The sequence below is a fragment of the Oncorhynchus mykiss genome, chromosome 17 (genome assembly GCF_013265735.2).
Source record: "Oncorhynchus mykiss isolate Arlee chromosome 17, USDA_OmykA_1.1, whole genome shotgun sequence".
NCBI classification, from domain to species: Eukaryota; Metazoa; Chordata; class Actinopteri; order Salmoniformes; family Salmonidae; genus Oncorhynchus; species Oncorhynchus mykiss.
The window spans coordinates 83,490,242-83,510,860 of NC_048581.1; the positions used below are offsets into that span (position 1 = coordinate 83,490,242).

General features: G+C 39.5%; 26 non-coding genes across 26 annotated transcripts; all 26 read left to right on the top strand.

Moving 5' to 3' along the window:
- Positions 1 to 180: 180 nt before the first annotated feature.
- Positions 181 to 253, top strand: trnar-acg. Its single transcript has one exon. It is a non-coding gene; the product is annotated as a tRNA-Arg (tRNA).
- A 210-nt stretch (positions 254 to 463) lies between these two features.
- On the top strand, positions 464 to 535 carry trnae-uuc. Its single transcript has one exon. It is a non-coding gene; the product is annotated as a tRNA-Glu (tRNA).
- A 318-nt stretch (positions 536 to 853) lies between these two features.
- Positions 854 to 926, top strand: trnar-acg. Its single transcript has one exon. It is a non-coding gene; the product is annotated as a tRNA-Arg (tRNA).
- A 587-nt stretch (positions 927 to 1,513) lies between these two features.
- Positions 1,514 to 1,586, top strand: trnar-acg. Its single transcript has one exon. It is a non-coding gene; the product is annotated as a tRNA-Arg (tRNA).
- A 205-nt stretch (positions 1,587 to 1,791) lies between these two features.
- Positions 1,792 to 1,863, top strand: trnae-uuc. Its single transcript has one exon. It is a non-coding gene; the product is annotated as a tRNA-Glu (tRNA).
- Positions 1,864 to 2,847: 984 nt separating this feature from the next.
- On the top strand, positions 2,848 to 2,920 carry trnar-acg. Its single transcript has one exon. It is a non-coding gene; the product is annotated as a tRNA-Arg (tRNA).
- A 210-nt stretch (positions 2,921 to 3,130) lies between these two features.
- trnae-uuc lies at positions 3,131 to 3,202 on the top strand. The gene has a single exon. It is a non-coding gene; the product is annotated as a tRNA-Glu (tRNA).
- Positions 3,203 to 4,468: 1,266 nt separating this feature from the next.
- trnae-uuc lies at positions 4,469 to 4,540 on the top strand. Its single transcript has one exon. It is a non-coding gene; the product is annotated as a tRNA-Glu (tRNA).
- Positions 4,541 to 5,806: 1,266 nt separating this feature from the next.
- Positions 5,807 to 5,878, top strand: trnae-uuc. The gene has a single exon. It is a non-coding gene; the product is annotated as a tRNA-Glu (tRNA).
- Positions 5,879 to 6,862: 984 nt separating this feature from the next.
- Positions 6,863 to 6,935, top strand: trnar-acg. Its single transcript has one exon. It is a non-coding gene; the product is annotated as a tRNA-Arg (tRNA).
- A 210-nt stretch (positions 6,936 to 7,145) lies between these two features.
- Positions 7,146 to 7,217, top strand: trnae-uuc. The gene has a single exon. It is a non-coding gene; the product is annotated as a tRNA-Glu (tRNA).
- Positions 7,218 to 8,201: 984 nt separating this feature from the next.
- Positions 8,202 to 8,274, top strand: trnar-acg. The gene has a single exon. It is a non-coding gene; the product is annotated as a tRNA-Arg (tRNA).
- Positions 8,275 to 8,484: 210 nt separating this feature from the next.
- On the top strand, positions 8,485 to 8,556 carry trnae-uuc. Its single transcript has one exon. It is a non-coding gene; the product is annotated as a tRNA-Glu (tRNA).
- Positions 8,557 to 9,540: 984 nt separating this feature from the next.
- Positions 9,541 to 9,613, top strand: trnar-acg. The gene has a single exon. It is a non-coding gene; the product is annotated as a tRNA-Arg (tRNA).
- Positions 9,614 to 9,823: 210 nt separating this feature from the next.
- On the top strand, positions 9,824 to 9,895 carry trnae-uuc. Its single transcript has one exon. It is a non-coding gene; the product is annotated as a tRNA-Glu (tRNA).
- A 984-nt stretch (positions 9,896 to 10,879) lies between these two features.
- trnar-acg lies at positions 10,880 to 10,952 on the top strand. Its single transcript has one exon. It is a non-coding gene; the product is annotated as a tRNA-Arg (tRNA).
- Positions 10,953 to 11,162: 210 nt separating this feature from the next.
- trnae-uuc lies at positions 11,163 to 11,234 on the top strand. Its single transcript has one exon. It is a non-coding gene; the product is annotated as a tRNA-Glu (tRNA).
- A 984-nt stretch (positions 11,235 to 12,218) lies between these two features.
- Positions 12,219 to 12,291, top strand: trnar-acg. Its single transcript has one exon. It is a non-coding gene; the product is annotated as a tRNA-Arg (tRNA).
- A 210-nt stretch (positions 12,292 to 12,501) lies between these two features.
- On the top strand, positions 12,502 to 12,573 carry trnae-uuc. Its single transcript has one exon. It is a non-coding gene; the product is annotated as a tRNA-Glu (tRNA).
- A 1,650-nt stretch (positions 12,574 to 14,223) lies between these two features.
- On the top strand, positions 14,224 to 14,296 carry trnar-acg. The gene has a single exon. It is a non-coding gene; the product is annotated as a tRNA-Arg (tRNA).
- Positions 14,297 to 15,562: 1,266 nt separating this feature from the next.
- trnar-acg lies at positions 15,563 to 15,635 on the top strand. Its single transcript has one exon. It is a non-coding gene; the product is annotated as a tRNA-Arg (tRNA).
- Positions 15,636 to 15,845: 210 nt separating this feature from the next.
- Positions 15,846 to 15,917, top strand: trnae-uuc. The gene has a single exon. It is a non-coding gene; the product is annotated as a tRNA-Glu (tRNA).
- A 984-nt stretch (positions 15,918 to 16,901) lies between these two features.
- On the top strand, positions 16,902 to 16,974 carry trnar-acg. The gene has a single exon. It is a non-coding gene; the product is annotated as a tRNA-Arg (tRNA).
- A 210-nt stretch (positions 16,975 to 17,184) lies between these two features.
- trnae-uuc lies at positions 17,185 to 17,256 on the top strand. Its single transcript has one exon. It is a non-coding gene; the product is annotated as a tRNA-Glu (tRNA).
- A 984-nt stretch (positions 17,257 to 18,240) lies between these two features.
- trnar-acg lies at positions 18,241 to 18,313 on the top strand. The gene has a single exon. It is a non-coding gene; the product is annotated as a tRNA-Arg (tRNA).
- A 1,545-nt stretch (positions 18,314 to 19,858) lies between these two features.
- Positions 19,859 to 19,930, top strand: trnae-uuc. The gene has a single exon. It is a non-coding gene; the product is annotated as a tRNA-Glu (tRNA).
- The last annotated feature ends 689 nt before the right edge of the window (positions 19,931 to 20,619 follow it).

Sequence of the window (20,619 nt, forward strand, 5' to 3'; positions counted from 1 at the left end):
TTTTTAAACATTGAATACACTTCAAGTTTGCATTTCTTGCTCTTCAGTAAAATTCATGCAACAACAGGAGGATCAAATTAAGATATGCATCTGAAACAGAAAACCAAGGAACCTTGTTGTTGACAGACACAATGACTGTGTACACTGGTCTAGCTGTGACCTGACTTCAGCTTAGACGTGGGGCCAGTGGCGCAATGGATAACGTGTCTGACTACGGATCAGAAGATTCTAGGTTCGACTCCTGGCTGGCTCGATACTTAATTTAATTGATTGAAATCAAGCCGGGATTGATACTGTATACTTTTCAGTGCTTCTGGCTGTTCTCACTTCAAACTCATTTTAGACTGATTTCATCTGGACATTCCCCAACATCTCAGAGAAAAAAAGATGTAGCTTTTAATCCAAAAGGCATAATGTCAACATTTAAAGATTTGTCTGTGATGTGTATTTTAAGTATGTGTCTTCCCATATGGTCTAGCGGTTAGGATTCCTGGTTTTCACCCAGGTGGCCTGGGTTCAACTCCCTGTATGGGAAAGAACATCTTGTCATTTGGGATGCACTTGTGTAAGAACAGATACCACATTTTAACTGGCAGCAGAATCACACAACACAACAATATTCCCTCAGCAACAGCAAATGTGACATGTTTTGTAGATTCATAATTTACAAGACTTTTTAAACATTGAATACACTTCAAGTTTGCATTTCTTGCTCTTCAGTAAAATTCATGCAACAACAGGAGGATCAAATTAAGATATGCATCTGAAACAGAAAACCAAGGAACCTTGTTGTTGACAGACACAATGACTGTGTACACTGGTCTAGCTGTGACCTGACTTCAGCTTAGACGTGGGGCCAGTGGCGCAATGGATAACGTGTCTGACTACGGATCAGAAGATTCTAGGTTCGACTCCTGGCTGGCTCGATACTTAATTTAATTGATTGAAATCAAGCCGGGATTGATACTGTATACTTTTCAGTGCTTCTGGCAGTTCTCGATTCAAACACATTTTAGACTGATTTTATATGGGACTTTTCTCCAACATCGCTGAGAAAAAGATGGAGCTTGTAATTACAACAAGCATCATTTCAACGTTTATGGATTTGTCTGTGATGTTTTTTTAAAGTAACTGTCTTCCCATATGGTCTGGCTTTTAGGATTTCTGGTTTTCGCCCGGGTTGAACTCCCTGTATGGGAAAGAACATCTTGTCATTTGGGATGCACTTGTGTAAGAACAGATACCACATTTTAACTGGCAGCAGAATCACACAACACAACAATATTCCCTCAGCAACAGCAAATGTGACATGTTTTGTAGATTCATAATTTACAAGACTTTTTAAACATTGAATACACTTCAGCATTTCTTGCTCTTCAGTAAAATTCATGCAACAACAGGAGGATCAAATTAAGATATGCATCTGAAACAGAAAACCAAGGAACCTTGTTGTTGACAGACACAATGACTGTGTACACTGGTCTAGCTGTGACCTGACTTCAGCTTAGACGTGGGGCCAGTGGTGCAATGGATAACGTGTCTGACTACGGATCAGAAGATTCTAGGTTCGACTCCTGGCTGGCTCGATATTTAATTGATTGAAATCAAGCCGGGATTGATACTGTATACTTTTCAGTGCTTCTGGCTGTTCTCACTTCAAACTCATTTTAGACTGATTTCATCTGGACATTCCCCAACATCTCAGAGAAAAAAAGATGTAGCTTTTAATCCAAAAGACATAATGTCAACATTTAAAGATTTGTCTGTGATGTGTATTTTAAGTATGTGTCTTCCCATATGGTCTAGCGGTTAGGATTCCTGGTTTTCACCCAGGTGGCCCGGGTTCAACTCCCGGTATGGGAAAGAATATCTTGTTGTTTGGGATGCACTTGTGTAACAACAGATACTGCATTTTAACTGGCAGCAGTTTCACACAACACAACAATATTCCCTCAGCAACAGGAAATGTGACATGTTATGTAGATTCAAATTATACAAGGCATTTTAAACGTTGAATACACTTCATTGCTGCATTTCTTGCTCTGCAGTAAAATTCATGCAACAACAGGAGGATCAAATTAAGATTTGCATCTGTAACAGAAATCCCAAGGAACCTTGTCGCTGACAGAAGCTATGACTGTGTACACTGGCCTAGGTGTGTCCTGACTTCAGCTTGGCTGTGCGGCCAGTGGCGCAATGGATAACGTGTCTGATAACAGGTCAGAAGATTGAATATTTGACTCCTGTTTGGCTCAAAACTAGATTTATTTGACCAAAATCAAGCTGGGAAAAATACTGTATACTTTTCATTGTGTCTGGCAGTTCTCGATTCAAACACATTTTAGACTGATTTTATATGGGACTTTTCTCCAACATCGCTGAGAAAAAGATGGAGCTTGTAATTACAACAAGCATCATTTCAACGTTTATGGATTTGTCTGTGATGTTTTTTTAAAGTAATTGTCTTCCCATATGGTCTGGCTTTTAGGATTTCTGGTTTTCGCCCGGGTTGAACTCCCAGTATGGGAAAGAACATCTTGTCATTTGGGATGCACTTGTGTAAGAACAGATACCACATTTTAACTGGCAGCAGAATCACACAACACAACAATATTCCCTCAGCAACAGCAAATGTGACATGTTTTGTAGATTCATAATTTACAAGACTTTTTAAACATTGAATACACTTCAAGTTTGCATTTCTTGCTCTTCAGTAAAATTCATGCAACAACAGGAGGATCAAATTAAGATATGCATCTGAAACAGAAAACCAAGGAACCTTGTTGTTGACAGACACAATGACTGTGTACACTGGTCTAGCTGTGACCTGACTTCAGCTTAGACGTGGGGCCAGTGGCGCAATGGATAACGTGTCTGACTACGGATCAGAAGATTCTAGGTTCGACTCCTGGCTGGCTCGATACTTAATTTAATTGATTGAAATCAAGCCGGGATTGATACTGTATACTTTTCAGTGCTTCTGGCTGTTCTCACTTCAAACTCATTTTAGACTGATTTCATCTGGACATTCCCCAACATCTCAGACAAAAAAAGATGTAGCTTTTAATCCAAAAGGCATAATGTCAACATTTAAAGATTTGTCTGTGATGTGTATTTTAAGTATGTGTCTTCCCATATGGTCTAGCGGTTAGGATTCCTGGTTTTCACCCAGGTGGCCCGGGTTCAACTCCCGGTATGGGAAAGAATATCTTGTTGTTTGGGATGCACTTGTGTAACAACAGATACTGCATTTTAACTGGCAGCAGTTTCACACAACACAACAATATTCCCTCAGCAACAGGAAATGTGACATGTTATGTAGATTCAAATTATACAAGGCTTTTTAAACGTTGAATACACTTCATGGCTGCATTTCTTGCTCTGCAGTAAAATTCATGCAACAACAGGAGGATCAAATTAAGATTTGCATCTGTAACAGAAATCCCAAGGAACCTTGTCGGTGACAGAAGCTATGACTGTGTACACTGGCCTAGGTGTGTCCTGACTTCAGCTTGGCTGTGCGGCCAGTGGCGCAATGGATAACGTGTCTGATAACAGGTCAGAAGATTGAATATTTGACTCCTGTTTGGCTCAAAACTAGATTTATTTGACCAAAATCAAGCTGGGAAAAATACTGTGTACTTTTCATTGTGTCTGGCAGTTCTCGATTCAAACACATTTTAGACTGATTTTATATGGGACTTTTCTCCAACATCTTTGAGAAAAAAGATGGAGCTTGTAATACAACAAGCATAATTTCAACGTTTATGGATTTGTCTGTGATGTTTTTTTAAGTAACTGTCTTCCCATATGGTCTGGCTTTTAGGATTCCTGGTTTTCGCCCGGGTTGAACTCCCAGTATGGGAAAGAACATCTTGTCATTTGGGATGCACTTGTGTAAGAACAGATACCACATTTTAACTGGCAGCAGAATCACACAACACAACAATATTCCCTCAGCAACAGCAAATGTGACATGTTTTGTAGATTCATAATTTACAAGACTTTTTAAACATTGAATACACTTCAAGTTTGCATTTCTTGCTCTTCAGTAAAATTCATGCAACAACAGGAGGATCAAATTAAGATATGCATCTGAAACAGAAAACCAAGGAACCTTTTTGTTGACAGACACAATGACTGTGTACACTAGTCTAGCTGTGACCTGACTTCAGCTTAGACGTGGGGCCAGTGGCGCAATGGATAACGTGTCTGACTACGGATCAGAAGATTATATGTTCGACTCCTGGCTGGCTCGATACTTAATTTAATTGATTGAAATCAAGCCGGCATTGATACTGTATACTCTTCAGTGCTTCTGGCTGTTCTCACTTCAAACTCATTTTAGACTGATTTCATCTGGACATTCCCCAACATCTCAGAGAAAAAAAGATGTAGCTTTTAATCCAAAAGGCATAATGTCAACATTTAAAGATTTGTCTGTGATGTGTATTTTAAGTATGTGTCTTCCCATATGGTCTAGAGGTTAGGATTCCTGGTTTTCACCCAGGTGGCCCGGGTTCAACTCCCGGTATGGGAAAGAATATCTTGTTGTTTGGGATGCACTTGTGTAACAACAGATACTGCATTTTAACTGGCAGCAGTTTCACACAACACAACAATATTCCCTCAGCAACAGGAAATGCGACATGTTATGTAGATTCAAATTATACAAGGCTTTTTAAACGTTGAATACACTTCATGGCTGCATTTCTTGCTCTGCAGTAAAATTCATGCAACAACAGGAGGATCAAATTAAGATTTGCATCTGTAACAGAAATCCCAAGGAACCTTGTCGGTGACAGAAGCTATGACTGTGTACACTGGCCTAGGTGTGTCCTGACTTCAGCTTGGCTGTGCGGCCAGTGGCGCAATGGATAACGTGTCTGATAACAGGTCAGAAGATTGAATATTTGACTCCTGTTTGGCTCAAAACTAGATTTATTTGACCAAAATCAAGCTGGGAAAAATACTGTGTACTTTTCATTGTGTCTGGCAGTTCTCGATTCAAACACATTTTAGACTGATTTTATATGGGACTTTTCTCCAACATCTCTGAGAAAAAAGATGGAGCTTGTAATACAACAAGCATAATTTCAACGTTTATGGATTTGTCTGTGATGTTTTTTTAAGTAACTGTCTTCCCATATGGTCTGGCTTTTAGGATTCCTGGTTTTCGCCCGGGTTGAACTCCCAGTATGGGAAAGAACATCTTGTCATTTGGGATGCACTTGTGTAAGAACAGATACCACATTTTAACTGGCAGCAGAATCACACAACACAACAATATTCCCTCAGCAACAGCAAATGTGACATGTTTTGTAGATTCATAATTTACAAGACTTTTTAAACATTGAATACACTTCAAGTTTGCATTTCTTGCTCTTCAGTAAAATTCATGCAACAACAGGAGGATCAAATTAAGATATGCATCTGAAACAGAAAACCAAGGAACCTTTTTGTTGACAGACACAATGACTGTGTACACTAGTCTAGCTGTGACCTGACTTCAGCTTAGACGTGGGGCCAGTGGCGCAATGGATAACGTGTCTGACTACGGATCAGAAGATTATATGTTCGACTCCTGGCTGGCTCGATACTTAATTTAATTGATTGAAATCAAGCCGGCATTGATACTGTATACTCTTCAGTGCTTCTGGCTGTTCTCACTTCAAACTCATTTTAGACTGATTTCATCTGGACATTCCCCAACATCTCAGAGAAAAAAAGATGTAGCTTTTAATCCAAAAGGCATAATGTCAACATTTAAAGATTTGTCTGTGATGTGTATTTTAAGTATGTGTCTTCCCATATGGTCTAGCGGTTAGGATTCCTGGTTTTCACCCAGGTGGCCCGGGTTCAACTCCCGGTATGGGAAAGAATATCTTGTTGTTTGGGATGCACTTGTGTAACAACAGATACTGCATTTTAACTGGCAGCAGTTTCACACAACACAACAATATTCCCTCAGCAACAGGAAATGTGACATGTTATGTAGATTCAAATTATACAAGGCATTTTAAACGTTGAATACACTTCATTGCTGCATTTCTTGCTCTGCAGTAAAATTCATGCAACAACAGGAGGATCAAATTAAGATTTGCATCTGTAACAGAAATCCCAAGGAACCTTGTCGGTGACAGAAGCTATGACTGTGTACACTGGCCTAGGTGTGTCCTGACTTCAGCTTGGCTGTGCGGCCAGTGGCGCAATGGATAACGTGTCTGATAACAGGTCAGAAGATTGAATATTTGACTCCTGTTTGGCTCAAAACTAGATTTATTTGACCAAAATCAAGCTGGGAAAAATACTGTATACTTTTCATTGTGTCTGGCAGTTCTCGATTCAAACACATTTTAGACTGATTTTATATGGGACTTTTCTCCAACATCGCTGAGAAAAAGATGGAGCTTGTAATTACAACAAGCATCATTTCAACGTTTATGGATTTGTCTGTGATGTTTTTTTAAAGTAACTGTCTTCCCATATGGTCTGGCTTTTAGGATTTCTGGTTTTCGCCCGGGTTGAACTCCCAGTATGGGAAAGAACATCTTGTCATTTGGGATGCACTTGTGTAAGAACAGATACCACATTTTAACTGGCAGCAGAATCACACAACACAACAATATTCCCTCAGCAACAGCAAATGTGACATGTTTTGTAGATTCATAATTTACAAGACTTTTTAAACATTGAATACACTTCAAGTTTGCATTTCTTGCTCTTCAGTAAAATTCATGCAACAACAGGAGGATCAAATTAAGATATGCATCTGAAACAGAAAACCAAGGAACCTTGTTGTTGACAGACACAATGACTGTGTACACTGGTCTAGCTGTGACCTGACTTCAGCTTAGACGTGGGGCCAGTGGCGCAATGGATAACGTGTCTGACTACGGATCAGAAGATTCTAGGTTCGACTCCTGGCTGGCTCGATACTTAATTTAATTTATTGAAATCAAGCCGGGATTGATACTGTATACTTTTCAGTGCTTCTGGCTGTTCTCACTTCAAACTCATTTTAGACTGATTTCATCTGGACATTCCCCAACATCTCAGAGAAAAAAAGATGTAGCTTTTAATCCAAAAGGCATAATGTCAACATTTAAAGATTTGTCTGTGATGTGTATTTTAAGTATGTGTCTTTCCATATGGTCTAGCGGTTAGGATTCCTGGTTTTCACCCAGGTGGCCCGGGTTCAACTCCCGGTATGGGAAAGAATATCTTGTTGTTTGGGATGCACTTGTGTAACAACAGATACTGCATTTTAACTGGCAGCAGTTTCACACAACACAACAATATTCCCTCAGCAACAGGAAATGTGACATGTTATGTAGATTCAAATTATACAAGGCATTTTAAACGTTGAATACACTTCATTGCTGCATTTCTTGCTCTGCAGTAAAATTCATGCAACAACAGGAGGATCAAATTAAGATTTGCATCTGTAACAGAAATCCCAAGGAACCTTGTCGGTGACAGAAGCTATGACTGTGTACACTGGCCTAGGTGTGTCCTGACTTCAGCTTGGCTGTGCGGCCAGTGGCGCAATGGATAACGTGTCTGATAACAGGTCAGAAGATTGAATATTTGACTCCTGTTTGGCTCAAAACTAGATTTATTTGACCAAAATCAAGCTGGGAAAAATACTGTATACTTTTCATTGTGTCTGGCAGTTCTCGATTCAAACACATTTTAGACTGATTTTATATGGGACTTTTCTCCAACATCGCTGAGAAAAAGATGGAGCTTGTAATTACAACAAGCATCATTTCAACGTTTATGGATTTGTCTGTGATGTTTTTTTAAAGTAATTGTCTTCCCATATGGTCTGGCTTTTAGGATTTCTGGTTTTCGCCCGGGTTGAACTCCCAGTATGGGAAAGAACATCTTGTCATTTGGGATGCACTTGTGTAAGAACAGATACCACATTTTAACTGGCAGCAGAATCACACAACACAACAATATTCCCTCAGCAACAGCAAATGTGACATGTTTTGTAGATTCATAATTTACAAGACTTTTTAAGCATTGAATACACTTCAAGTTTGCATTTCTTGCTCTTCAGTAAAATTCATGCAACAACAGGAGGATCAAATTAAGATATGCATCTGAAACAGAAAACCAAGGAACCTTGTTGTTGACAGACACAATGACTGTGTACACTGGTCTAGCTGTGACCTGACTTCAGCTTAGACGTGGGGCCAGTGGCGCAATGGATAACGTGTCTGACTACGGATCAGAAGATTCTAGGTTCGACTCCTGGCTGGCTCGATACTTAATTTAATTTATTGAAATCAAGCCGGGATTGATACTGTATACTTTTCAGTGCTTCTGGCTGTTCTCACTTCAAACTCATTTTAGACTGATTTCATCTGGACATTCCCCAACATCTCAGAGAAAAAAAGATGTAGCTTTTCATCCAAAAGGCATAATGTCAACATTTAAAGATTTGTCTGTGATGTGTATTTTAAGTATGTGTCTTCCCATATGGTCTAGCGGTTAGGATTCCTGGTTTTCACCCAGGTGGCCCGGGTTCAACTCCCGGTATGGGAAAGAATATCTTGTTGTTTGGGATGCACTTGTGTAACAACAGATACTGCATTTTAACTGGCAGCAGTTTCACACAACACAACAATATTCCCTCAGCAACAGGAAATGTGACATGTTATGTAGATTCAAATTATACAAGGCATTTTAAACGTTGAATACACTTCATTGCTGCATTTCTTGCTCTGCAGTAAAATTCATGCAACAACAGGAGGATCAAATTAAGATTTGCATCTGTAACAGAAATCCCAAGGAACCTTGTCGGTGACAGAAGCTATGACTGTGTACACTGGCCTAGGTGTGTCCTGACTTCAGCTTGGCTGTGCGGCCAGTGGCGCAATGGATAACGTGTCTGATAACAGGTCAGAAGATTGAATATTTGACTCCTGTTTGGCTCAAAACTAGATTTATTTGACCAAAATCAAGCTGGGAAAAATACTGTATACTTTTCATTGTGTCTGGCAGTTCTCGATTCAAACACATTTTAGACTGATTTTATATGGGACTTTTCTCCAACATCGCTGAGAAAAAGATGGAGCTTGTAATTACAACAAGCATCATTTCAACGTTTATGGATTTGTCTGTGATGTTTTTTTAAAGTAACTGTCTTCCCATATGGTCTGGCTTTTAGGATTTCTGGTTTTCGCCCGGGTTGAACTCCCAGTATGGGAAAGAACATCTTGTCATTTGGGATGCACTTGTGTAAGAACAGATACCACATTTTAACTGGCAGCAGAATCACACAACACAACAATATTCCCTCAGCAACAGCAAATGTGACATGTTTTGTAGATTCATAATTTACAAGACTTTTTAAACATTGAATACACTTCAAGTTTGCATTTCTTGCTCTTCAGTAAAATTCATGCAACAACAGGAGGATCAAATTAAGATATGCATCTGAAACAGAAAACCAAGGAACCTTGTTGTTGACAGACACAATGACTGTGTACACTGGTCTAGCTGTGACCTGACTTCAGCTTAGACGTGGGGCCAGTGGCGCAATGGATAACGTGTCTGACTACGGATCAGAAGATTCTAGGTTCGACTCCTGGCTGGCTCGATACTTAATTTAATTTATTGAAATCAAGCCGGGATTGATACTGTATACTTTTCAGTGCTTCTGGCTGTTCTCACTTCAAACTCATTTTAGACTGATTTCATCTGGACATTCCCCAACATCTCAGAGAAAAAAAGATGTAGCTTTTAATCCAAAAGGCATAATGTCAACATTTAAAGATTTGTCTGTGATGTGTATTTTAAGTATGTGTCTTCCCATATGGTCTAGCGGTTAGGATTCCTGGTTTTCACCCAGGTGGCCCGGGTTCAACTCCCGGTATGGGAAAGAATATCTTGTTGTTTGGGATGCACTTGTGTAACAACAGATACTGCATTTTAACTGGCAGCAGTTTCACACAACACAACAATATTCCCTCAGCAACAGGAAATGTGACATGTTATGTAGATTCAAATTATACAAGGCTTTTTAAACGTTGAATACACTTCATGGCTGCATTTCTTGCTCTGCAGTAAAATTCATGCAACAACAGGAGGATCAAATTAAGATTTGCATCTGTAACAGAAATCCCAAGGAACCTTGTCGGTGACAGAAGCTATGACTGTGTACACTGGCCTAGGTGTGTCCTGACTTCAGCTTGGCTGTGCGGCCAGTGGCGCAATGGATAACGTGTCTGATAACAGGTCAGAAGATTGAATATTTGACTCCTGTTTGGCTCAAAACTAGATTCATTTGACCAAAATCAAGCTGGGAAAAATACTGTATACTTTTCATTGTGTCTGGCAGTTCTCGATTCAAACACATTTTAGACTGATTTTATATGGGACTTTTCTCCAACATCGCTGAGAAAAAGATGGAGCTTGTAATTACAACAAGCATCATTTCAACGTTTATGGATTTGTCTGTGATGTTTTTTTAAAGTAACTGTCTTCCCATATGGTCTGGCTTTTAGGATTTCTGGTTTTCGCCCGGGTTGAACTCCCAGTATGGGAAAGAACATCTTGTCATTTGGGATGCACTTGTGTAAGAACAGATACCACATTTTAACTGGCAGCAGAATCACACAACACAACAATATTCCCTCAGCAACAGCAAATGTGACATGTTTTGTAGATTCATAATTTACAAGACTTTTTAAACATTGAATACACTTCAAGTTTGCATTTCTTGCTCTTCAGTAAAATTCATGCAACAACAGGAGGATCAAATTAAGATATGCATCTGAAACAGAAAACCAAGGAACCTTGTTGTTGACAGACACAATGACTGTGTACACTGGTCTAGCTGTGACCTGACTTCAGCTTAGACGTGGGGCCAGTGGCGCAATGGATAACGTGTCTGACTACGGATCAGAAGATTCTAGGTTCGACTCCTGGCTGGCTCGATACTTAATTTAATTTATTGAAATCAAGCCGGGATTGATACTGTATACTTTTCAGTGCTTCTGGCTGTTCTCACTTCAAACTCATTTTAGACTGATTTCATCTGGACATTCCCCAACATCTCAGAGAAAAAAAGATGTAGCTTTTAATCCAAAAGGCATAATGTCAACATTTAAAGATTTGTCTGTGATGTGTATTTTAAGTATGTGTCTTTCCATATGGTCTAGCGGTTAGGATTCCTGGTTTTCACCCAGGTGGCCCGGGTTCAACTCCCGGTATGGGAAAGAATATCTTGTTGTTTGGGATGCACTTGTGTAACAACAGATACTGCATTTTAACTGGCAGCAGTTTCACACAACACAACAATATTCCCTCAGCAACAGGAAATGTGACATGTTATGTAGATTCAAATTATACAAGGCATTTTAAACGTTGAATACACTTCATTGCTGCATTTCTTGCTCTGCAGTAAAATTCATGCAACAACAGGAGGATCAAATTAAGATTTGCATCTGTAACAGAAATCCCAAGGAACCTTGTCGGTGACAGAAGCTATGACTGTGTACACTGGCCTAGGTGTGTCCTGACTTCAGCTTGGCTGTGCGGCCAGTGGCGCAATGGATAACGTGTCTGATAACAGGTCAGAAGATTGAATATTTGACTCCTGTTTGGCTCAAAACTAGATTTATTTGACCAAAATCAAGCTGGGAAAAATACTGTATACTTTTCATTGTGTCTGGCAGTTCTCGATTCAAACACATTTTAGACTGATTTTATATGGGACTTTTCTCCAACATCGCTGAGAAAAAGATGGAGCTTGTAATTACAACAAGCATCATTTCAACGTTTATGGATTTGTCTGTGATGTTTTTTTAAAGTAATTGTCTTCCCATATGGTCTGGCTTTTAGGATTTCTGGTTTTCGCCCGGGTTGAACTCCCAGTATGGGAAAGAACATCTTGTCATTTGGGATGCACTTGTGTAAGAACAGATACCACATTTTAACTGGCAGCAGAATCACACAACACAACAATATTCCCTCAGCAACAGCAAATGTGACATGTTTTGTAGATTCATAATTTACAAGACTTTTTAAACATTGAATACACTTCAAGTTTGCATTTCTTGCTCTTCAGTAAAATTCATGCAACAACAGGAGGATCAAATTAAGATATGCATCTGAAACAGAAAACCAAGGAACCTTGTTGTTGACAGACACAATGACTGTGTACACTGGTCTAGCTGTGACCTGACTTCAGCTTAGACGTGGGGCCAGTGGCGCAATGGATAACGTGTCTGACTACGGATCAGAAGATTCTAGGTTCGACTCCTGGCTGGCTCGATACTTAATTTAATTTATTGAAATCAAGCCGGGATTGATACTGTATACTTTTCAGTGCTTCTGGCTGTTCTCACTTCAAACTCATTTTAGACTGATTTCATCTGGACATTCCCCAACATCTCAGAGAAAAAAAGATGTAGCTTTTAATCCAAAAGGCATAATGTCAACATTTAAAGATTTGTCTGTGATGTGTATTTTAAGTATGTGTCTTCCCATATGGTCTAGCGGTTAGGATTCCTGGTTTTCACCCAGGTGGCCCGGGTTCAACTCCCGGTATGGGAAAGAATATCTTGTTGTTTGGGATGCACTTGTGTAACAACAGATACTGCATTTTAACTGGCAGCAGTTTCACACAACACAACAATATTCCCTCAGCAACAGGAAATGTGACATGTTATGTAGATTCAAATTATACAAGGCATTTTAAACGTTGAATACACTTCATTGCTGCATTTCTTGCTCTGCAGTAAAATTCATGCAACAACAGGAGGATCAAATTAAGATTTGCATCTGTAACAGAAATCCCAAGGAACCTTGTCGGTGACAGAAGCTATGACTGTGTACACTGGCCTAGGTGTGTCCTGACTTCAGCTTGGCTGTGCGGCCAGTGGCGCAATGGATAACGTGTCTGATAACAGGTCAGAAGATTGAATATTTGACTCCTGTTTGGCTCAAAACTAGATTTATTTGACCAAAATCAAGCTGGGAAAAATACTGTATACTTTTCATTGTGTCTGGCAGTTCTCGATTCAAACACATTTTAGACTGATTTTATATGGGACTTTTCTCCAACATCGCTGAGAAAAAGATGGAGCTTGTAATTACAACAAGCATCATTTCAACGTTTATGGATTTGTCTGTGATGTTTTTTTAAAGTAACTGTCTTCCCATATGGTCTGGCTTTTAGGATTCCTGGTTTTCGCCCGGGTTGAACTCCCAGTATGGGAAAGAATATCTTGTTGTTTGGGATGCACTTGTGTAACAACAGATACTGCATTTTAACTGGCAGCAGTTTCACACAACACAACAATATTCCCTCAGCAACAGGAAATGTGACATGTTATGTAGATTCAAATTATACAAGGCATTTTAAACGTTGAATACACTTCATTGCTGCATTTCTTGCTCTGCAGTAAAATTCATGCAACAACAGGAGGATCAAATTAAGATTTGCATCTGTAACAGAAATCCCAAGGAACCTTGTCGGTGACAGAAGCTATGACTGTGTACACTGGCCTAGGTGTGTCCTGACTTCAGCTTGGCTGTGCGGCCAGTGGCGCAATGGATAACGTGTCTGATAACAGGTCAGAAGATTGAATATTTGACTCCTGTTTGGCTCAAAACTAGATTTATTTGACCAAAATCAAGCTGGGAAAAATACTGTATACTTTTCATTGTGTCTGGCAGTTCTCGATTCAAACACATTTTAGACTGATTTTATATGGGACTTTTCTCCAACATCGCTGAGAAAAAGATGGAGCTTGTAATTACAACAAGCATCATTTCAACGTTTATGGATTTGTCTGTGATGTTTTTTTAAAGTAACTGTCTTCCCATATGGTCTGGCTTTTAGGATTCCTGGTTTTCGCCCGGGTTGAACTCCCAGTATGGGAAAGAACATCTTGTCATTTGGGATGCACTTGTGTAAGAACAGATACCACATTTTAACTGGCAGCAGAATCACACAACACAACAATATTCCCTCAGCAACAGCAAATGTGACATGTTTTGTAGATTCATAATTTACAAGACTTTTTAAGCATTGAATACACTTCAAGTTTGCATTTCTTGCTCTTCAGTAAAATTCATGCAACAACAGGAGGATCAAATTAAGATATGCATCTGAAACAGAAAACCAAGGAACCTTGTTGTTGACAGACACAATGACTGTGTACACTGGTCTAGCTGTGACCTGACTTCAGCTTAGACGTGGGGCCAGTGGCGCAATGGATAACGTGTCTGACTACGGATCAGAAGATTCTAGGTTCGACTCCTGGCTGGCTCGATACTTAATTTAATTTATTGAAATCAAGCCGGGATTGATACTGTATACTTTTCAGTGCTTCTGGCTGTTCTCACTTCAAACTCATTTTAGACTGATTTCATCTGGACATTCCCCAACATCTCAGAGAAAAAAAGATGTAGCTTTTAATCCAAAAGGCATAATGTCAACATTTAAAGATTTGTCTGTGATGTGTATTTTAAGTATGTGTCTTCCCACATGGTCTAGCGGTTAGGATTCCTAGTTTTCACCCAGGTGGCCTGGGTTCAACTCCCGGTATGGGAAAGAATATCTTGTTGTTTGGGATGCACTTGTGTAACAACAGATATTGCATTTTTACTGGCAGCAGTTTCACACAACACAACAATATTCCCTCAGCAACAGGAAATGTGACATGTTATGTAGATTCAAATTATACAAGGCATTTTAAACGTTGAATACACTTCATTGCTGCATTTCTTGCTCTGCAGTAAAATTCATGCAACAACAGGAGGATCAAATTAAGATTTGCATCTGTAACAGAAATCCCAAGGAACCTTGTCGGTGACAGAAGCTATGACTGTGTACACTGGCCTAGGTGTGTCCTGACTTCAGCTTGGCTGTGCGGCCAGTGGCGCAATGGATAACGTGTCTGATAACAGGTCAGAAGATTGAATATTTGACTCCTGTTTGGCTCAAAACTAGATTTATTTGACCAAAATCAAGCTGGGAAAAATACTGTATACTTTTCATTGTGTCTGGCAGTTCTCGATTCAAACACATTTTAGACTGATTTTATATGGGACTTTTCTCCAACATCGCTGAGAAAAAGATGGAGCTTGTAATTACAACAAGCATCATTTCAACGTTTATGGATTTGTCTGTGATGTTTTTTTAAAGTAACTGTCTTCCCATATGGTCTGGCTTTTAGGATTTCTGGTTTTCGCCCGGGTTGAACTCCCAGTATGGGAAAGAACATCTTGTCATTTGGGATGCACTTGTGTAAGAACAGATACCACATTTTAACTGGCAGCAGAATCACACAACACAACAATATTCCCTAAGCAACAGCAAATGTGACATGTTTTGTAGATTCATAATTTACAAGACTTTTTAAACATTGAATACACTTCAAGTTTGCATTTCTTGCTCTTCAGTAAAATTCATGCAACAACAGGAGGATCAAATTAAGATATGCATCTGAAACAGAAAACCAAGGAACCTTGTTGTTGACAGACACAATGACTGTGTACACTGGTCTAGCTGTGACCTGACTTCAGCTTAGACGTGGGGCCAGTGGCGCAATGGATAACATGTCTGACTACGGATCAGAAGATTCTAGGTTCGACTCCTGGCTGGCTCAATACTTAATTTAATTTATTGAAATCAAGCCGGGATTGATACTGTATACTTTTCAGTGCTTCTGGCTGTTCTCACTTCAAACTCATTTTAGACTGATTTCATCTGGACATTCCCCAACATCTCAGAGAAAAAAAGATGTAGCTTTTAATCCAACAGGCATAATGTCAACATTTAAAGATTTGTCTGTGATGTGTATTTTAAGTTTGTGTCTTCCCATATGGTCTAGCGGTTAGGATTCCTGGTTTTCACCCAGGTGGCCCGGGTTCAACTCCCGGTATGGGAAAGAATATCTTGTCGTTTGGGATGCACTTGTGTAACAACAGATATTGCATTTTAACTGGCAGCAGTTTCACACAACACAACAATATTCCCTCAGCAACAGGAAATGTGACATGTTATGTAGATTCAAATTATACAAGGCATTTTAAACGTTGAATACACTTCATTGCTGCATTTCTTGCTCTGCAGTAAAATTCATGCAACAACAGGAGGATCAAATTAAGATTTGCATCTGTAACAGAAATCCCAAGGAACCTTGTCGGTGACAGAAGCTATGACTGTGTACACTGGCCTAGGTGTGTCCTGACTTCAGCTTGGCTGTGCGGCCAGTGGCGCAATGGATAACGTGTCTGATAACAGGTCAGAAGATTGAATATTTGACTCCTGTTTGGCTCAAAACTAGATTTATTTGACCAAAATCAAGCTGGGAAAAATACTGTATACTTTTCATTGTGTCTGGCAGTTCTCGATTCAAACACATTTTAGACTGATTTTATATGGGACTTTTCTCCAACATCGCTGAGAAAAAGATGGAGCTTGTAATTACAACAAGCATCATTTCAACGTTTATGGATTTGTCTGTGATGTTTTTTTAAAGTAACTGTCTTCCCATATGGTCTGGCTTTTAGGATTTCTGGTTTTCGCCCGGTTTGAACTCCCAGTATGGGAAAGAACATCTTGTCATTTGGGATGCACTTGTGTAAGAACAGATACCACATTTTAACTGGCAGCAGAATCACACAACACAACAATATTCCCTCAGCAACAGCAAATGTGACATGTTTTGTAGATTCATAATTTACAAGACTTTTTAAACATTGAATACACTTCAAGTTTGCATTTCTTGCTCTTCAGTAAAATTCATGCAACAACAGGAGGATCAAATTAAGATATGCATCTGAAACAGAAAACCAAGGAACCTTGTTGTTGACAGACACAATGACTGTGTACACTGGTCTAGCTGTGACCTGACTTCAGCTTAGACGTGGGGCCAGTGGCGCAATGGATAACGTGTCTGACTACGGATCAGAAGATTCTAGGTTCGACTCCTGGCTGGCTCAATACTTAATTTAATTTATTGAAATCAAGCCGGGATTGATACTGTATACTTTTCAGTGCTTCTGGCTGTTCTCACTTCAAACTCATTTTAGACTGATTTCATCTGGACATTCCCCAACATCTCAGAGAAAAAAAGATGTAGCTTTTAATCCAACAGGCATAATGTCAACATTTAAAGATTTGTCTGTGATGTGTATTTTAAGTTTGTGTCTTCCCATATGGTCTAGCGGTTAGGATTCCTGGTTTTCACCCAGGTGGCCCGGGTTCAACTCCCGGTATGGGAAAGAATATCTTGTCGTTTGGGATGCACTTGTGTAACAACAGATATTGCATTTTAACTGGCAGCAGTTTCACACAACACAACAATATTCCCTCAGCAACAGGAAATGTGACATGTTATGTAGATTCAAATTATACAAGGCATTTTAAACGTTGAATACACTTCATTGCTGCATTTCTTGCTCTGCAGTAAAATTCATGCAACAACAGGAGGATCAAATTAAGATTTGCATCTGTAACAGAAATCCCAAGGAACCTTGTCGGTGACAGAAGCTATGACTGTGTACACTGGCCTAGGTGTGTCCTGACTTCAGCTTGGCTGTGCGGCCAGTGGCGCAATGGATAACGTGTCTGATAACAGGTCAGAAGATTGAATATTTGACTCCTGTTTGGCTCAAAACTAGATTTATTTGACCAAAATCAAGCTGGGAAAAATACTGTATACTTTTCATTGTGTCTGGCAGTTCTCGATTCAAACACATTTTAGACTGATTTTATATGGGACTTTTCTCCAACATCGCTGAGAAAAAGATGGAGCTTGTAATTACAACTTGCATCATTTCAACGTTTATGGATTTGTCTGTGATGTTTTTTTTAAGTAACTGTCTTCCCATATGGTCTGGCGTTTAGGATTCCTGGTTTTCGCCCGGGTTGAACTCCCAGTATGGGAAAGAACATCTTGTCATTTGGGATGCACTTGTGTAAGAAAAAATACCACATTTTAACTGGCAGCAGAATCACACAACACAACAATATTCCCTCAGCAACAGCAAATGTGACATGTTTTGTAGATTCATAATTTACAAGACTTTTTAAACATTGAATACACTTCAAGTTTGCATTTCTTGCTCTGCAGTAAAATTCATGCAACAACAGGAGGATCAAATGAAGATATGCATCTGAAACAGAAAACCAAGGAACCTTGTTGTTGACAGACGCAATGACTGTGTACACTGGTCTAGTTGTGACCTGACTTCAGCTTAGACGTGGGGCCAGTGGCGCAATGGATAATGTGTCTGACTACGGATCAGAAGATTCTAGGTTCGACTCCTGGCTGGCTCGATACTTAATTTAATTGATTGAAATCAAGCCGGGATTGACACTGAATACTTTTCAGTGCTTCTGGCTGTTCTCACTTCAACCTCATTTTAGACTGATTTCATCTGGACATTCCCCAACATCTCAGAGAAAAAAAGATGTAGCTTTTAATCCAACAGGCATAATGTCAACATTTAAAGATTTGTCTGTGATGTGTATTTTAAGTATGTGTCTTCCCATATGGTCTAGTGGTTGGTCCTGGTTTTCACCCAGGTGGCCCGGGTTCAACTCCCGGTATGGGAAAGAATTTCGTGTCGTTTGGGATGCACTTGTGTAACAACAGATACTGCAATTTAACTGACAGCAGTTTCACACAACACAACAATATTCCCTCAGCAACAGGAAATGTGACATGTTATGTAGATTCAAATTATACAAGGCATTTTAAACGTTGAATACACTTCATGACTGCATTTCTTGCTCTGCAGTAAAATTAATGCAACAACAGGAGGATCAAATTAAGATTTGCATCTGTAACAGAAATCCCAAGGAACCTTGTCGTGACAGAAGCTATGACTGTGTACACTGGCCTAGGTGTGTCCTGACTTCAGCTTGGCTGTCCGGCCAGTGGCGCAATGGATAACGTGTCTGATAACAGGTCAGAAGATTGAATATTTGACTCCTGTTTGGCTCAAAACTAGATTTATTTGACCAAAATCAAGCTGGGAAAAATACTGTATACTTTTCATTGTGTCTGGCAGTTCTCGATTCAAACACATTTTAGACTGATTTTATATGGGACTTTTCTCCAACATCTCTGAGAAAAAGATGGAGCTTGTAATTACAACTTGCATCATTTCAACGTTTATGGATTTGTCTGTGATGTTTTTTTAAGTAACTGTCTTCCCATATGGTCTGGCGTTTAGGATTCCTGGTTTTCGCCCGGGTTGAACTCCCAGTATGGGAAAGAACATCTTGTCATTTGGGATGCACTTGTGTAAGAACAGATACCACATTGTAACTGGCAGCAGAATCACACAACACAACAATATTCCCTCAGCAACAGCAAATGTGACATGTTTTGTAGATTCATAATTTACAAGACTTTTTAAACATTGAATACACTTCAAGTTTGCATTTCTTGCTCTTCAGTAAAATTCATGCAACAACAGGAGGATCAAATTAAGATATGCATCTGAAACAGAAAACCAAGGAACCTTGTTGTTGACAGACACAATGACTGTGTACACTGGTCTAGCTGTGACTTGACTTCAGCTTAGACGTGGGGCCAGTGGCGCAATGGATAACGTGTCTGACTACGGATTAGAAGATTCTAGCTTCGACTCCTGGCTGGTTCGATACTTAATTTAATTTATTGAAATCAAGCCCGGGATTGATACTGTATACTTTTCAGTGCTTCTGGCTGTTCTCACTTCAAACTCATTTTAGACTGATTTCATCTGGACATTCCCCAACATCTCAGAGAAAAAAAGATGTAGCTTTTAATCCAACAGGCATAATGTCAACATTTAAAGATTTGTCTGTGATGTGTATTTTAAGTATGTGTCTTCCCATATGGTCTAGCGGTTAGGATTCCTGGTTTTCACCCAGGTGGCCCGGGTTCAACTCCCGGTATGGGAAAGAATATCTTGTTGTTTGGGATGCACTTGTGTAACAACAGATTCTGCATTTTAACTGGCAGCAGTTTCACACAACACAACAATATTCCCTCAGCAACAGGAAATGTGACATGTTATGTAGATTCAAATTATACAAGGCATTTTAAACGTTGAATACACTTCATTGCTGCATTTCTTGCTCTGCAGTAAAATTCATGCAACAACAGGAGGATCAAATTAAGATTTGCATCTGTAACAGAAATCCCAAGGAACCTTGTCGGTGACAGAAGCTATGACTGTGTACACTGGCCTAGGTGTGTCCTGACTTCAGCTTGGCTGTGCGGCCAGTGGCGCAATGGATAACGTGTCTGATAACAGGTCAGAAGATTGAATATTTGACTCCTGTTTGGCTCAAAACTAGATTTATTTGACCAAAATCAAGCTGGGAAAAATACTGTATACTTTTCATTGTGTCTGGCAGTTCTCGATTCAAACACATTTTAGACTGATTTTATATGGGACTTTTCTCCAACATCGCTGAGAAAAAGATGGAGCTTGTAATTACAACAAGCATCATTTCAACGTTTATGGATTTGTCTGTGATGTTTTTTTAAAGTAACTGTCTTCCCATATGGTCTGGCTTTTAGGATTCCTGGTTTTCGCCCGGGTTGAACTCCCAGTATGGGAAAGAACATCTTGTCATTTGGGATG